Below are 14,263 nucleotides of genomic sequence, written 5' to 3' on the forward strand. Positions count from 1 at the left end.
CACACACACACACACACACACACACACACAAACACTGTAACACATCTGCAGGCTAAACTTTGAAAAACGAAATCAGACATCCACAGTGCAGACGGCAAACATCAGGGACACAAACTGAAATTAAAAGTGTGACAAGTGTGAAGCATTCAGAGTCAAAGCTCAGTTTGTCCAACAGCAGGTCATGAGACCTGAGATCATTTGACATCATCAAACGCTCAGTGAAGACTTTTATTCTGACATCGAAGATATGACTGAACACACATTAGATATTAAGACTTAATACTAGATATAATAAATACAAAAACAACTTATTCTGAATGAACTTGAGCGTATTTATCTTTAATAATAATAAATGTGACTGTAAGCCACTTACAAACATAAATACACATGATATGAAGAGAATCTGATAATGTTGTTGATAATAATTTAATGTCTTATAACATGATGTCATAAAATCACAAGGTGTTCTCTCTTGGCTCTCGGCAAAGGCAGTCGCACTTTTCTCCTCTCCTCCTCTCCCTTAGCTTCCCTGCTTAGCTCTTATGCCCTCATCTAGTCTCGTGTTTTTTGTGTTACTTTTCCCTGAACACTCTCCCACAGTCTGTTCTCTAAAACCTAAAAGAGAATTATGGATTCAATTAACTGGTCCCTGAATGCTATTGACACCCTTTTGTCAACGAGAAGTCTGGGCTCGGGAGAGCCTGAGTTTCCTGGAGGTACTTTCCCTGCCGGATACCCGATGGACGGGTGGCAGACATGGAGACAATGGAGAATCGTGTGCCTGGCGGGACTGTCGATGGAAGACGCTGAAGATATCTACCTATTCTGAACCATGGTAAGAGGGTTCTGGCTTATCGGAGCGGGCTTGGCCCTGGCTTATCGAAGAATTAAGAAAGCGGAACCAGCTGTTCAAACCCCCACAAGGCTGACACTGGGATTGAAACCAGTGAGAGACCAGTGTCGGACTGTTAAAAACAGCTTGAAATTCTCATGAGTTGTTCGCACTAAAGAAGAAAAAAGCACCATCATAATGCGGCTATCCCTTCAGTGCCAGCTGTGGGCTCAAGGCTGGAGCTGAACAACAACTCCCTGATAACGACTGTGTTTAGACTGTTCTTCCCATCCCATGCAAGGCCACCTGGGTTGGCTGGAGGACTGTTTACTTAGGCTGGCAGGGCGAAGGACACTGTCTCAGCTGAACTCTGGACACACATACACTGATAGGCACTCACTCATCCCCCCTCCCTTTCCAAACGCCTTCGATGTTTGTTCCCTCCTGGAGAACACGGCAGGTCTGGGCCCACATGGGAATGGCTGCGCTGGGCAGGATGGCTGCTGTGTTTGCCTCGGATTACTCCTCATCTCCTACCCAACCCTGTTGCTGGTCACGTGCTCTATAATGTTGTGCTGTGGACATTTATGTGCTTTTTGTGAAGAGGAGTTTTTTTTGCTTCCTGTTCTCATGCTGTCCTCCCAGGAGCTCAGCATGAGTAGAGGTCTCTTTTTCAAATCAAATTCAAATCAAATTCAAATTCAAATTCAAATTTTATTTGTCATGTACACAGTCATACACAGTCATACACAATACGATATGTAGTGAAATGCTTGGACAACTGCTCGTGACCTAAAGAAAACAAAAAAGGAAAGGCTATGAATAAGGATAGGAAATAAATATGAAAAATTAAAAAGGGTAAATTTAACTAGGAAGGAATAAAATATAAATTAAGGTTAAAAATGAAATAACTGTACAACACAAATTAGGATGAAAGGTAAATTTAACTGGGAAAGAATAAGATAAAATATATAAATTAAAGTTGAAAATAAAATAACTGTACAACAAAATACACAATATAGAAATATATAAGCATGTATGAAGAAATATAAATAAATATATACACAATAACAGCAGCTGTACAAGTATTAACCGGAAATGAAGAATGTAGTGACCAGTGCTGTGCAATCCACATTATGTCTTGTGCAGTGCAAATATGCTTAAAGTGATTTAAGTGATGAAGTGAAAACAATGTCCAGAAAGTCCAGTGTGTGTGTAAGAACTGTATGTGTGGGTCAGTACTGTGTGGTGGTGTGATTGAGAGACCGTATCGCCTGCGGGAAGAAGCTCCTCCTCAGTCTCTCTGTGTTGGTCTTTAGGGAGCGGAATCACTTTCCTGACCTCAACAGAGAACAGTCTGTTGTTGGGATGGCTGAGGTCCTTCACGATCTTCCTGGCCTTGGTCCAGCACCGCCTGCTGTAGATTGAGTGCAGGTCAGGGAGCTGTTGTACTTTCCCATTGTTGTGTACATTTCTGTACTGCAACCGATCTCCAACCTGTATCCCCATGTGATGTCTGTGTTGTGTGTGTAAGGTCGGGGGGGGGTGTCCCATTTCACTGCAGGCCAACCTGCATGTGCTGAATAAAGCCTTGATTGATTGATTGATTGATTGATTGATTGATTGATTGATTGATTGATTGATTGATTGAAACTTTTTTCCCCCAGTAAAAAGTTTATTGTCAGACTTTATGTGTCACTGCTTTAGCATCACAGACTGGGAAGTCTTCCGGACTGCCGCGAACAACAACACCAACAATTATGCTGAGTATTCTTAAATGCATCAATGACGTCGTACTGCAGGCTGTTGTACAAACTGACCCTAACCAGAAGCCGTGGGTTAACAGAGAGGTCCGCGCAGCACTCAGAGCGCGGACTGCAGCCTTTAAATCTGGAGACCCAGGTGAATACAAAACATCCCGGTATGCACTCAGGAAAGCAATAAAGACAGCCAAGGGACAGTACAAAGAAAAGGTGGAACTCTGCTACAGCAACTCCAACACCAGGAACATGTGGAGTGGTCTGAAGACCATCACAGACTACAAGGGAAACAGCGGCAGAGTGAGGGAGGTAATTGCTTCTCTACCTGACGAGCTTAACACCTTCTATGCACACTTTGATAAACATATATCTCAGGAGCTTTTGCTGGAAGAGGACAGCTGCCTTCTTCAGATATCTCAGGCAGTCGTATGTAAATACTTCACAAAAGTAAACACTTGGAAAGCTCCTGGACAACATTCCAGGTCGTGTTTTCAAAGCGTGGGCCCACGAGCTGGCAGACGTCTTCACAGACATTTTTAACCTTTCCCTGCTCCAGTCTGCTATCCCAAAAATGTTTTAAGAGGACCATCATCCCTGTGCCTAAGAAAACTAATGTGGTCTGCCTAAATGACTATCGCCCAATAGCACTCACCTCCATTGCCATAAAGTGCTTTGAGCGCATAGTCAAAGCTCATATCACATCCTTACTCCCTGCTTCACTTGATCTGCTCCAGTTTGCCTACAGACCCAACAGATCTACAGATGATGCAATAGCAGTTGCACTTCACACCACCTGCGACAGACTGGCGACCTGGCCAGGGGGTACCCCGCCTCTCGCCCTATGGCAGCTGGGATAGGCTCCAGCGTCCCCCGCAACCCTGAAAGGGATAAACGGAAGTGAATGGATGGATGGATGGATGAACCCACAACACGATTCATAAAGATTTAAAATCAGTGACCTAAACACATTTAAACATTAAAAACAGTCTTATTATCGTACTGGAAACACTTAAAACATAGATGTTTTAATTTATTTTAAGATTAAAAGTACTTTAAATATAACTATTTAATTTAAATGATCCTGCTGTAGTATAAATAATTGGCTGCAACACGAAGCTGCAGTTCTTGTGACGTCCAGCAGGGGCAGCAGTGAGTTAGCCGCCCATGTTCAAATTCAAATTCAAATTCAAATTTTATTTGTCACGTACACAGTCATACACAGTACGATATGTAGTGAAATTGTACCCAATGGTGATGATTTTGCCGATTTAGAAACGCTGAAAACTAACTTAAAAAACAAAGACAAAGAAAAAGTGGTCGGAGCAGTCGTGACGGCAGCCGACCTCACCGGCGCCATCTCATCATGTTGCAGTAAACAAGCTTACAGCCTGATACACAAACAGGTTGGTCATTTGACCATTTAACCAAATGGGTAAATTTAGCCCGGTAATAGTAGGTGGGTGCTAGGCAACATCAAAATATGTGACCTCGATAAGAACCTTCAGGTGCTTAACATGTATGGGTGTTGCATGTTTGGTTGCTGAATTCCTGATGTGTAGGGGCAGTTCATGTATGCTGGTGATGTAGTATATGCACGATGTTCTGGAAGAGGCAAGTATAATGAGTAGAATGACAGGACTTCGAAGAAGTCACGCAAGGCTGCTTAGTATACAGTGGGGCAAAAAAGTATTTAGTCAGCCACCGATTGTGCAAGTTCCCCCACTTAAAATGATGACAGAGGTCAGTAATTTGCACCAGAGGTACACTTCAACTGTGAGAGACAGAATGTGAAAAAAAAATCCATGAATCCACATGGTAGGATTTGTAAAGAATTTATTCGTAAATTAGGGTGGAAAATAAGTATTTGGTCACCTCAAACAAGGAAAATCTCTGGCTCTCACAGACCTGTAACGTCTTCTGTAAGAAGCTTTTCTGTCCCCCACTCGTTACCTGTATGAATGGCACCTGTTTGAACTCATCATCTGTATAAAAGACACCTGTCCACAGCCTCAAACAGTCAGACTCCAAACTCCGCCATGGCCAAGACCAAAGAGCTTTCGAAGGACACCAGGAAAAGTATTGTAGACCTGCACCAGACTGGGAAGAGTGAATCTACAATAGGCAAGCAGCTTGGTGTGAAAAAATCAACTGTGGGAGCAATCATCAGAAAATGGAAGACATACAAGACCACTGATAATCTCCCTCGATCTGGGGCTCCACGCAAGATCTCATCCCGTGGGGTCAAAATGATCATGAGAACGGTGAGCAAAGATCCCAGAACCACACGGGGGGACCTGGTGAATGACCTGCAGAGAGCTGGGACCAAAGTAACAAAGGTCACCATCAGTAACACACTACAACGGCAGGGAATCAAATCCCGCAGTGCCAGACGTGTTCCGCTGCTGAAGCCAGTGCATGTCCAGGCCCGTCTGAAGTTTGCCAGAGAGCACATGGATGATACAGCAGAGGATTGGGAGAATGTCATGTGGTCAGATGAAACCAAAGTAGAACTTTTTGGTATAAACTCAACTCGTCGTGTTTGGAGGAAGAAGAATACTGAGTTGCATCCCAAGAACACCATACCTACTGTGAAGCATGGGGGTGGAAACATCATGCTATGGGGCTGTTTTTCTGCCAAGGGGACAGGACGACTGATCCGTGTTAAGGACAGAATGAATGGGGCCATGTATCGTGAGATTTTGAGCCAAAACCTCCTTCCATCAGTGAGAACTTTGAAGATGAAACGAGGCTGGGTCTTCCAACATGACAATGATCCAAAACACACCGCCCGGGCAACAAAGGAGTGGCTCCGTAAGAAGCATTTGAAAGTCCTGGAGTGGCCTAGCCAGTCTCCAGACCTCAACCCCATAGAAAATCTGTGGCGGGAGTTGAAAGTCCGTGTTGCTCGGCGACAGCCCCAAAACATCACTGCTCTCGAGAAGATCTGCATGGAGGAATGGGCCAAAATACCAGCTACTGTGTGTGCAAACCTGGTAAAGACCTATAGTAAACGTTTGACCTCTGTTATTGCCAACAAAGGTTATGTTACAAAGTATTGAGTTGTATTTTTGTTATTGACCAAATACTTATTTTCCACCCTGATTTACGAATAAATTCTTTACAAATCCTACCATGTGGATTCATGGATTTTTTTTTCACATTCTGTCTCTCACAGTTGAAGTGTACCTCTGGTGCAAATTACTGACCTCTGTCATCATTTTAGGTGGGGGAACTTGCACAATCGGTGGCTGACTAAATACTTTTTTGCCCCACTGTATCTTATAGTTCTACTTACTCCAACAGGATTATCTTGACTCGCTCGACTAAGCCTAAAAATTTATTGGTTCTTTTATTTGCAGTTCAAATGCAAAGAAAGGAATGAAATAAACGTGCCTGTTCTGCCTTTTATAACTTAAACTGAATATTACGGTTGTAAACTGTCCTAGAGCTCTTCTAGTGGCTGCTTTGTAATATGGGTTTGACTACTTTGGGAAAGAAAATGGCGGAAAGTGATGCCGTAATGTTATCGTTCTAAGCTGATACGGACCTTAACATGTTGTTGCCTTGGACAGGATATGTCTGTAAGTATGAGTGACTGTGACAAAGTGGCTAGGACAGAATTCATTTGCCATTCGTCACTTGCATATATTGTTATTTTGTGTTCTGTTATCTTACAGTCTATCATAATGCTTTAATGTAAACACAGCACATGTAGCCTTGGCTCTACATACTATCCCAGGTCTGTTTGTGGTAGCATTGGTTATATTCATTTCATCTGTGTAAATGTACTTAAAGCTAAATGTCACTTCATCATTAATTGATTTGGATCTTTCATTTGTTTATGTAGTTTGGTTATACTTACCATTGTGTGTTCCTTTGAGCAGGTCCTATTGTCATGGTGCTGGGTCGTTGACCCAGCGTTTTGTGTTTTATGATTATTTTCCTCTGTTCTAGTTATTCTGATTTTGGTATTCTGTGTCCTCCCCCCTTGTGTCCGGTTCGTGTTCTAGATTTCCTGTTTTATTCTGAAGGTCTCTGTCTGTTGTCATTGTGTTCAGCTTGTGTCCTCCAGTCATCATGTGTATTAGGATCAGCTGTTCTTCCCTCCTGTGTGTGATTACCCGATTACCTTGTGTGTGTATATTTAGTGGGTGTCGTTCTGTGTTCGTTGTCGGCTCGTCTGCGTTCGTCTGCATTTCTCTGTGTTCCATGGTGTTTCGTTCCTGTCTCTGCGTCTCTCTGCCCCGCACTCCTTTTGTATGCTCTCAGGTTTGTTATTTAGTTCTCCCAGTTTAGGTTTCTTCAGTTATTTGTCATGCCTCACTGCTTGCTTGCCACTATCCCACCTTGTAAATAAACGTCACACTCTTCATCAGTCAGCTGCCTGCATTTTGGGTCCTTTTCATTCCACAACACGACTGCTGCCCCAGCCGTGACAGTACGAGCCGACCAAACATGGACCCAGCAGCATCCGCACCTTCCCAGGAGTTTCGGGAGGAATTAATTGACTCTGTTTCAAGGTTGGTTAACCTGTGGCTCGAACGTGAGGGAGAGGAATTTCACCACGCTGTAGAAGCCAGGCTACAGCAATTACTCTCTGCTCACCCCTGGCTACTGGACTCTCTTCACCCGCTCGCACAGGACTTCATTCTGAACGAACTCCATCTTCACCCTCCAGCTGCTACCGCTTCCCGACCCAGCCCGGCGGTGAATGTTTTGCACTGCCCGCCGGGGAATCTGCGGCCCGGCCCGCCGGATGTGGAATTACCCGGCCGGTCGGAGCTATCCCCGAGAAGGAAGCGACGTTCACGCCGCCGACGCCCATCGCCACAGCCGGGTCCCGAGACTTCTGAGTTGCCGGCTGTGGTGAGTGGAAAAGACACTCTTTCTGTTTCGCCAGACCTTGTGACTGTTTATACCGGGGCTGTGTTTTTTGAGTTAGCTGCCCAGCTAGAAGCTCAGTTAGCTGCCCAGCCAGAAGCCCAGCCGTCACCTCCATCACATTCAGCCTCACTACCCATAGCCCAGTTACAGTCACAGCCAGACTTATTACAAACTATGTTACAGTCCATTGCCCAGTCAATAGCTCAGTTGGTAGAGGAATCATCAGCCTTATCGTCAGCTCAGTCTCCAACTTCACCACCATTATTTTCCCAACCTTTTCTTCAGTCGCCCTCAGCTCAGCCACCTATTCAGCCATCATCTTCACCTACTCCTCCGGTACAGCAAGCTATGTCTATTCAACCCATAAAGAACTGTTCTACAACCTCTAATCCTAAGCAGAGAGACAAACCACACAATATTGTTATCAGTCCTCAAAAGCTGGCCAGTTCAGAGACTGTGACGCACTCCAGGGCCCCCCCAGAGGCTGAGTTTCAGCCCTCAGCCCACTCTGGACCCCTGGAGGCTAAGAACCCAGCTGAGGACTGCACCCGGCTGTCGCTGCCTGAGCAGGGTCAGTGCTCCGCGCAGCTGCAGTCAGCCATGTGTGTGCCAGGGGCCCCTGTGCCTGCTGGTTCAGTGACTGTTTCCGCTGGGGGTTCTAGAGAGCCCGGCCAGCCCGTCCTCGTCTCTGCTGGAGGGTCCGAGGGACCGCTCCAACCTCCTGTCTCTGCTGGAAGGTCCGAGGGACCGCTCCGGCCTCCTGTCTCTGCTGGAGGGTCCGAAGGACTGCTCCGGCCTCCTGTCTCTGCTGGAGGGCCCGAGGAGCCCATCCAGCAACCTGCTTCTTCACCTGCTTCACCACCTCCAGCTCCTATGCCGCTGCCTGCAGCAGCAGCTTCACCCACATCACCTGCAGCAGCAGCTTCACCCACATCGCCTACAGCAGCAGCTTCACCCACATCGCCTGCAGCAGCAGCTTCACCCACATCGCCTGCAGCAGCAGCTTCACCCACGCCTGCAGCAGCAGCTTTACCCACGCCTGCAGCAGCAGCTTCACCTTCATCATCATCGTCGCCTGGTCCAGATTCAGCTTCGTCTTCAGCGTCGCCTGCAGCAGCCTTCGAGCCTTCATCCTCGCCTGCAGCAGCTTCGGAGCCTTCATCCTCGCCTGCAGCAGCTTCGGAGCCTTCATCCTCGCCTGCAGCAGCCTCCTCATCCGCTTCATCAGCGTCGCCTGCAGCAGTCTCCTCATCAGCTTCACCCACGCCGTCGCCTGGTCCAGCTTCAGCTTCACTCACGCCGTCACCTGGTCCAGCTTCAGCTCTGGCTTCATCCTCGCCTGGTCCAGCCTCCGAGTCAGCTTCGTCCTCGTCTGGTCCAGCCTCCGAGTCAGCCTCGTCCTCGTCTGGTCCAGCCTCCGAGTCAGCATCGTCCTCGTCTGGTCCTGCCTCCGAGTCAGCTTCATCCTCGTCTGGTCCAGCCTCCGAGTCAGCCTCGTCCTCGTCTGGTCCTGACTCCGTCAGCTTCGTCCTCGTCTGGTCCAGACCCAAAGGCTGCGGGGGCCACGCAGCCTTTGGGTCCCAACCTGCCGCCTCGACGTCGGTGGTCATCTGCCAGGCTGCTTGTTGGGCGTCATCGCCACTATGGACGACCTCCCGAACGCCGCCGCTACCTTCCACACGGTCGGCTGCCTGAACTGTTTCCCCGTCGCCGCTGTTGCCGTCCGCACGGTCGGCCGCCTGAACTGTTTCCACGTCGACGCCACTGCAACTGTTCTAGACTCCTGAGTTGTCAGCCTCTGGGCCGGCCTCCTGAACTATGTTTTGGGACCCTGTTCAGGGATTCCAGTGTGTGTGTGTTGTGTTTTGGACAATTCATTTGGATCACTGGAGCTTGTTTTTTGTTTGGTTTTGTCTGCATCCTCCTCAGTCTAGTCAATACCTGTTTCACCTTACTCACGTTATTTAAACCCCTACCATTCCAGGATGTTATCTTAATATTCATAGATTGGGACATAATTATAGATAGTAAGTCGACTGCAGTAGATTAAAGCTAAAAATATGAAAATAGCCATTCTTGGGAGGGTGAATTAATAATAATAATAAATTTAAAAAAGAGGAGAGAAAAAATATAAATATCAAAAAGAAAAAAAGAAAGAAAGAAAAACAAATGAAAAGAAATAAAAAAAACCATTATCCTTACCCCTGTATAACCCACATCTAGAACATTAACCCTTAAACAGTTAAACCTTTAACCTCTAGCAACATTTAAAGAAAGTTCCCCTCTCCTTCTCTTAACACTCCAACCTATGTCAATAGCAGCTACTCACTAACTTATTAGAAAAACACTGGAATAGGATAAGAATATGGTTACTCCTTAAACTCTTCTGTAAACATCAGACATCAGTAAAACTGAGGTGTTGTAAAGTGTGGCGAGTTTCCTGTTGTTTTGTTTTCTGTCATGGTCCTGGGCCATGTTGGCCCAGTATTCTTAGTTTTATGTATCTTTGTATTTCAGTTCCCTGTTTAGGCTCTGTTTCCTGAGTTGCCCTGTTGTGGTGTTCCCTGAGTGCTTTCCCTTTGTGACTCTCACCCCCTGTGTGCCCCTCTGTGTATCTATGAGCCCTCGTCTCCCTTTGTTGGTTGTTCCATGTTTCCCCAGCCCGTTATGTCTGTGTTTTTCCCCGTGCTCTCTCTCCTCCTGTCTGAACCTCTGTACTTCCTGTTTGACTCTGCCCGTCTCCCGTCAGTGTCTCGTTATGGTTATCTGTGTCAGCTGTGTTCCCCGTGTGTTCCCACTTCCCTCATCATCCTGTGTGTATTTAGTCCGTGTGCTTTCAGTCATTTGTTGTCAGGTCGTCTGTTGTATTTCACCCATTGTACTGCTCATCCATGTCTCATCTCCAGGTACCCGTGTCAGTTCATTATGGTTAAGGTTTTTTCATGTTTTGTTATTAGTTCACCCAGTTTAGGTTATTGTTTAGTTTTCACCCATGCCCTATTATTTTGTACCCTTGTTTCTTGCCTATTAAGTTTTGTATCCAACACGTGCTGGCTTGTCTTCCCTACATAGGTTCACCAGACTGAACCATCCTAACAGTCACTGCTCTGTTTTGGTCTGCGCTTGAGTCCTTCCCTGCAACACATACGGTCTGCCCCAGCCAGACCGTGACAGTACGACCTGACCACTATGGACTCAGCAGACCGCGAGCTTTACGAGCGTCGGGAGGCAGCCTTCGCCCAGCTGGAGGAGGAGCTCCGCTGGAAGCCGTGGCGCGCCCCCGACTATGAGCGGATTTTCCACGGGACTCGGCTGGCTCTCGGAGGTCCCAAGAGCTGCCGTAAGTCCCCGCCTGTTTCCAAGCCTCGTCCGCTTCAAGTGGGAGTTTTTCGCGTGGCTACAGGCGCTCACGCTCCAGCCTCGTTGTCGCCGTGTTGTGCACCGGGGGCTCAGTCGCTCGCTCCGCCGGCTTCCTCCGCTCGAAGGAAGCGGCGCGCCCGTCGCCATAAACTGGACAATGCCGAGCTCACGGTGGTGAGTAACAGTGACTATTACCCTCACGTCCCGTCTGATGCTAACAACAATCGGCTCACTTCCGATCCATGGGGAATTTCCCTTATGGATGACGACGTGGACTGGGAGGATCCGTTTTGTTTTACTCCCTCTACACAGGGAGGGATGAAAGACAATTCCCGCTCGCCTAAGCCTGCACATACGGTTAAGGGAAAGACTGTTAATTACGTTACCAGGACAAACACACTCGGTTCCGCTTCCGTCTGTTCAGGTTCTGTCAGGTCCGTTTCAGTTATCCCTGAGTCAACCCGCTTTGCTACCACTAACCCACGGATTTCGAAAGCTGTTAAAACTAGGACTGCAAATGCTAAGACTGCTAAACATGAAGTGGACGGCGGGTTCATTTTTGATAGATCCGTTTTTGTCGACCCTGTATGTGTTGACCCTGAGCCTGCCGTTTCTGCGACTGTTTTTTCTGAGCCTACTCCCGTTCCTGCTCGTGTTTCTCCTCCCGGGGCAACTCGGGCCCAGCGTACCTCTGCACCCGTGTCTGTTCCTCGGGTGGGGGAGACTGAGGCCCAGCTGGCTCCCGCTCTGGTTTCCAGGCCGGCTGAGGCTCTGACCCTTTCTGCACCCGTACCTGCTCCTCGGGTGGGAAGGGCAGTTGCCCAGCCGTTGCCGGTGCCTGTTCCGGTCCCCAGGGTGAGGTCAGCCAGGATACAGCCCGTCTCCGCACCCGTACCTACTCCTCGGGTAGGAGTGGCTAGTGTCCGGCATGTGCCTGCACCCGTCCCTGTTTCTGCTAAAGGCTCAGGAGAGTTCAGTCCACAACCATCACCACCATCACTACTGCATGCTTTTCAGTCTATAGCTCAGTCATTAGCTCTGTTAGCAGCCCAGTCCATAGTACACATTCCTGTGCTTCCGTTAGCTCAGCCCTTAACCCACTGTGCAGCTCAGTCATTTGCTCCGTCACCTGCTCAGCCTTCTGTCCAGCCGGTGGTCTCTACACCTGCTGGTCATGCCACGTCAGCTGGAGGGCCCGAGGAGCCCGTCCAGCCTCATGCCACGTCAGCTGGAGGGCCCGAGGAGCCCGTCCAGCAGCCTTCCTCGTCAGCTGGTGGTTCCGGAGAACCACACCAGCCTCACGCTTCGTCAGCTGGAGGGTCCGAGGGGCCCGTTCAGCCTCCTGTCTCCGCTGGAGGGTCCGAGGGGCCCGTTCAGCCTCCTGTCTCCGCTGGAGGGTCCGAGGGGCCCGTTCAGCCTCCTGTCTCCGCTGGAGGGTCCGAGGGGCCCGTTCAGCCTCCTGTCTCCGCTGGAGGGTCCGAGGGGCCCGTTCAGCCTCCTGTCTCCGCTGGAGGGCCCGAGGGGCCCGTTCAGCCTCCTGTCTCCGCTGGAGGGCCCGAGGAGCCCATCCAGCCACCGTCTGCTGCAGCCTCAGAGCCTTCGTCTGCTGCAGCCTCAGAGCCTTCGTCTGCTGCAGCCTCAGAGCCTTCGTCTGCTGCAGCCTCAGAGCCTTCGTCTGCTGCAGCCTCAGAGCCTTCGTCTGCTGCAGCCTCAGAGCCTTCGTCTGCTGCAGCCTCAGAGCCTTCGTCTGCTGCAGCCTCAGAGCCTTCGTCTGCTGCAGCCTCAGAGCCTTCGTCTGCTGCAGCCTCAGAGCCTTCGTCTGCTGCAGCCTCAGAGCCTTCGTCTGCTGCAGCTCCAGCATCCGAGTCTTCGTCTGGCCCAGCCTCCGAGTCTTCAGCCTCGCCTGGTCCAGCCTCCGAGTCTTCAGCCTCGCCTGGTCCAGCCTCCGAGTCTTCAGCCTCGCCTGGTCCAGCCTCCGAGTCTTCAGCCTCGCCTGGTCCAGCCTCCGCTTCGTCTGCCGCAGCTCCAGCCTGTGCTTCGTCTGCTGCAGCTCCAGCCTGTGCTTCGTCTGCTGCAGCTCCAGCATCCGAGTCTTCGTCTGGTCCAGCCTCCGAGTCTTCGTCTGGTCCAGCCTCCGAGTCTTCGTCTGGTCCAGCCTCCGAGTCTTCGTCCTCGTCTGGTCCAGCCTCCGAGTCTTCGTCTGGTCCAGCCTCCGAGTCTTCGTCTGGTCCAGCCTCCGAGTCTTCGTCTGGTCCAGCCTCCGAGTCTTCGTCCTCGTCTGGTCCAGCCTCCGAGTCTTCGTCCTCGTCTGGTCCAGCCTCAGCTTGTGCTTCGCCTGGTCCGGCCCCCGCATCGCCACCGTCTGGTCCTGCCTCGTCTGGTCCTGCCTCGTCTGGTCCTAGGCCCACCGGGCCTCGGCCTACACGCCTGAGACTGGAGGGGGCGCGGCCGGCCCCCTGAGCTGCTCCGTCGTCTCCTTCGCCGCCGCCGCTGCCTTCCGCGCGGCCGGCCCCCTGAGCTGCTCCGTCGTCTCCTTCGCCGCCGCCGCTGCCTTCCGCGCGGCCGGCCCCCTGAGCTGCTCCGTCGTCTCCTTCGCCGCCGCCGCTGCCTTCCGCGCGGTCGGCCCCCTGAGCTGCTCCGTCGTCTCCTTCGCCGCCGCCGCTGCCTTCCGTGCGGTCGGCCTCCGGACCAGCTCTGTCACCTGTGCCACCCGCCTGGTCGGCCCCCCGACCGTGTGACCCGTGAACTCTTGTGCCTGTGGGCTCTGGGTCGGCCCCCTGAACTCTCTTTGAACTTTGGTCTTGTGCTCCTGTGTTTTCTAGTTGTTTTGTTTCCTGTTCCGGGCCCTCCGTCCTGGGCCCCCGCCGCCCGCCCTGGGTCGTTTTCTGTTTGGTTTGGTTTTCCTGTGTTTGGGCTGTCTGGAGCCAGCCCTTGTGGGGGGGGTACTGTCATGGTCCTGGGCCATGTTGGCCCAGTATTCTTAGTTTTATGTATCTTTGTATTTCAGTTCCCTGTTTAGGCTCTGTTTCCTGAGTTGCCCTGTTGTGGTGTTCCCTGAGTGCTTTCCCTTTGTGACTCTCACCCCCTGTGTGCCCCTCTGTGTATCTATGAGCCCTCGTCTCCCTTTTTGGTTGTTCCATGTTTCCCCAGCCCGTTATGTCTGTGTTTTTCCCCGTGCTCTCTCTCCTCCTGTCTGAACCTCTGTACTTCCTGTTTGACTCTGCCCGTCTCCCGTCAGTGTCTCGTTATGGTTATCTGTGTCAGCTGTGTTCCCCGTGTGTTCCCACTTCCCTCATCATCCTGTGTGTATTTAGTCCGTGTGCTTTCAGTCATTTGTTGTCAGGTCGTCTGTTGTATTTCACCCATTGTACTGCTCATCCATGTCTCATCTCCAGGTACCCGTGTCAGTTCATTATGGTTAAGGTTT

The sequence above is a fragment of the Haplochromis burtoni genome, unplaced genomic scaffold (assembly GCF_018398535.1).
Source record: "Haplochromis burtoni strain Fernald_Lab_line unplaced genomic scaffold, NCSU_Asbu1 Contig_763, whole genome shotgun sequence".
In the NCBI taxonomy this organism is placed as follows: Eukaryota; Metazoa; Chordata; class Actinopteri; order Cichliformes; family Cichlidae; genus Haplochromis; species Haplochromis burtoni.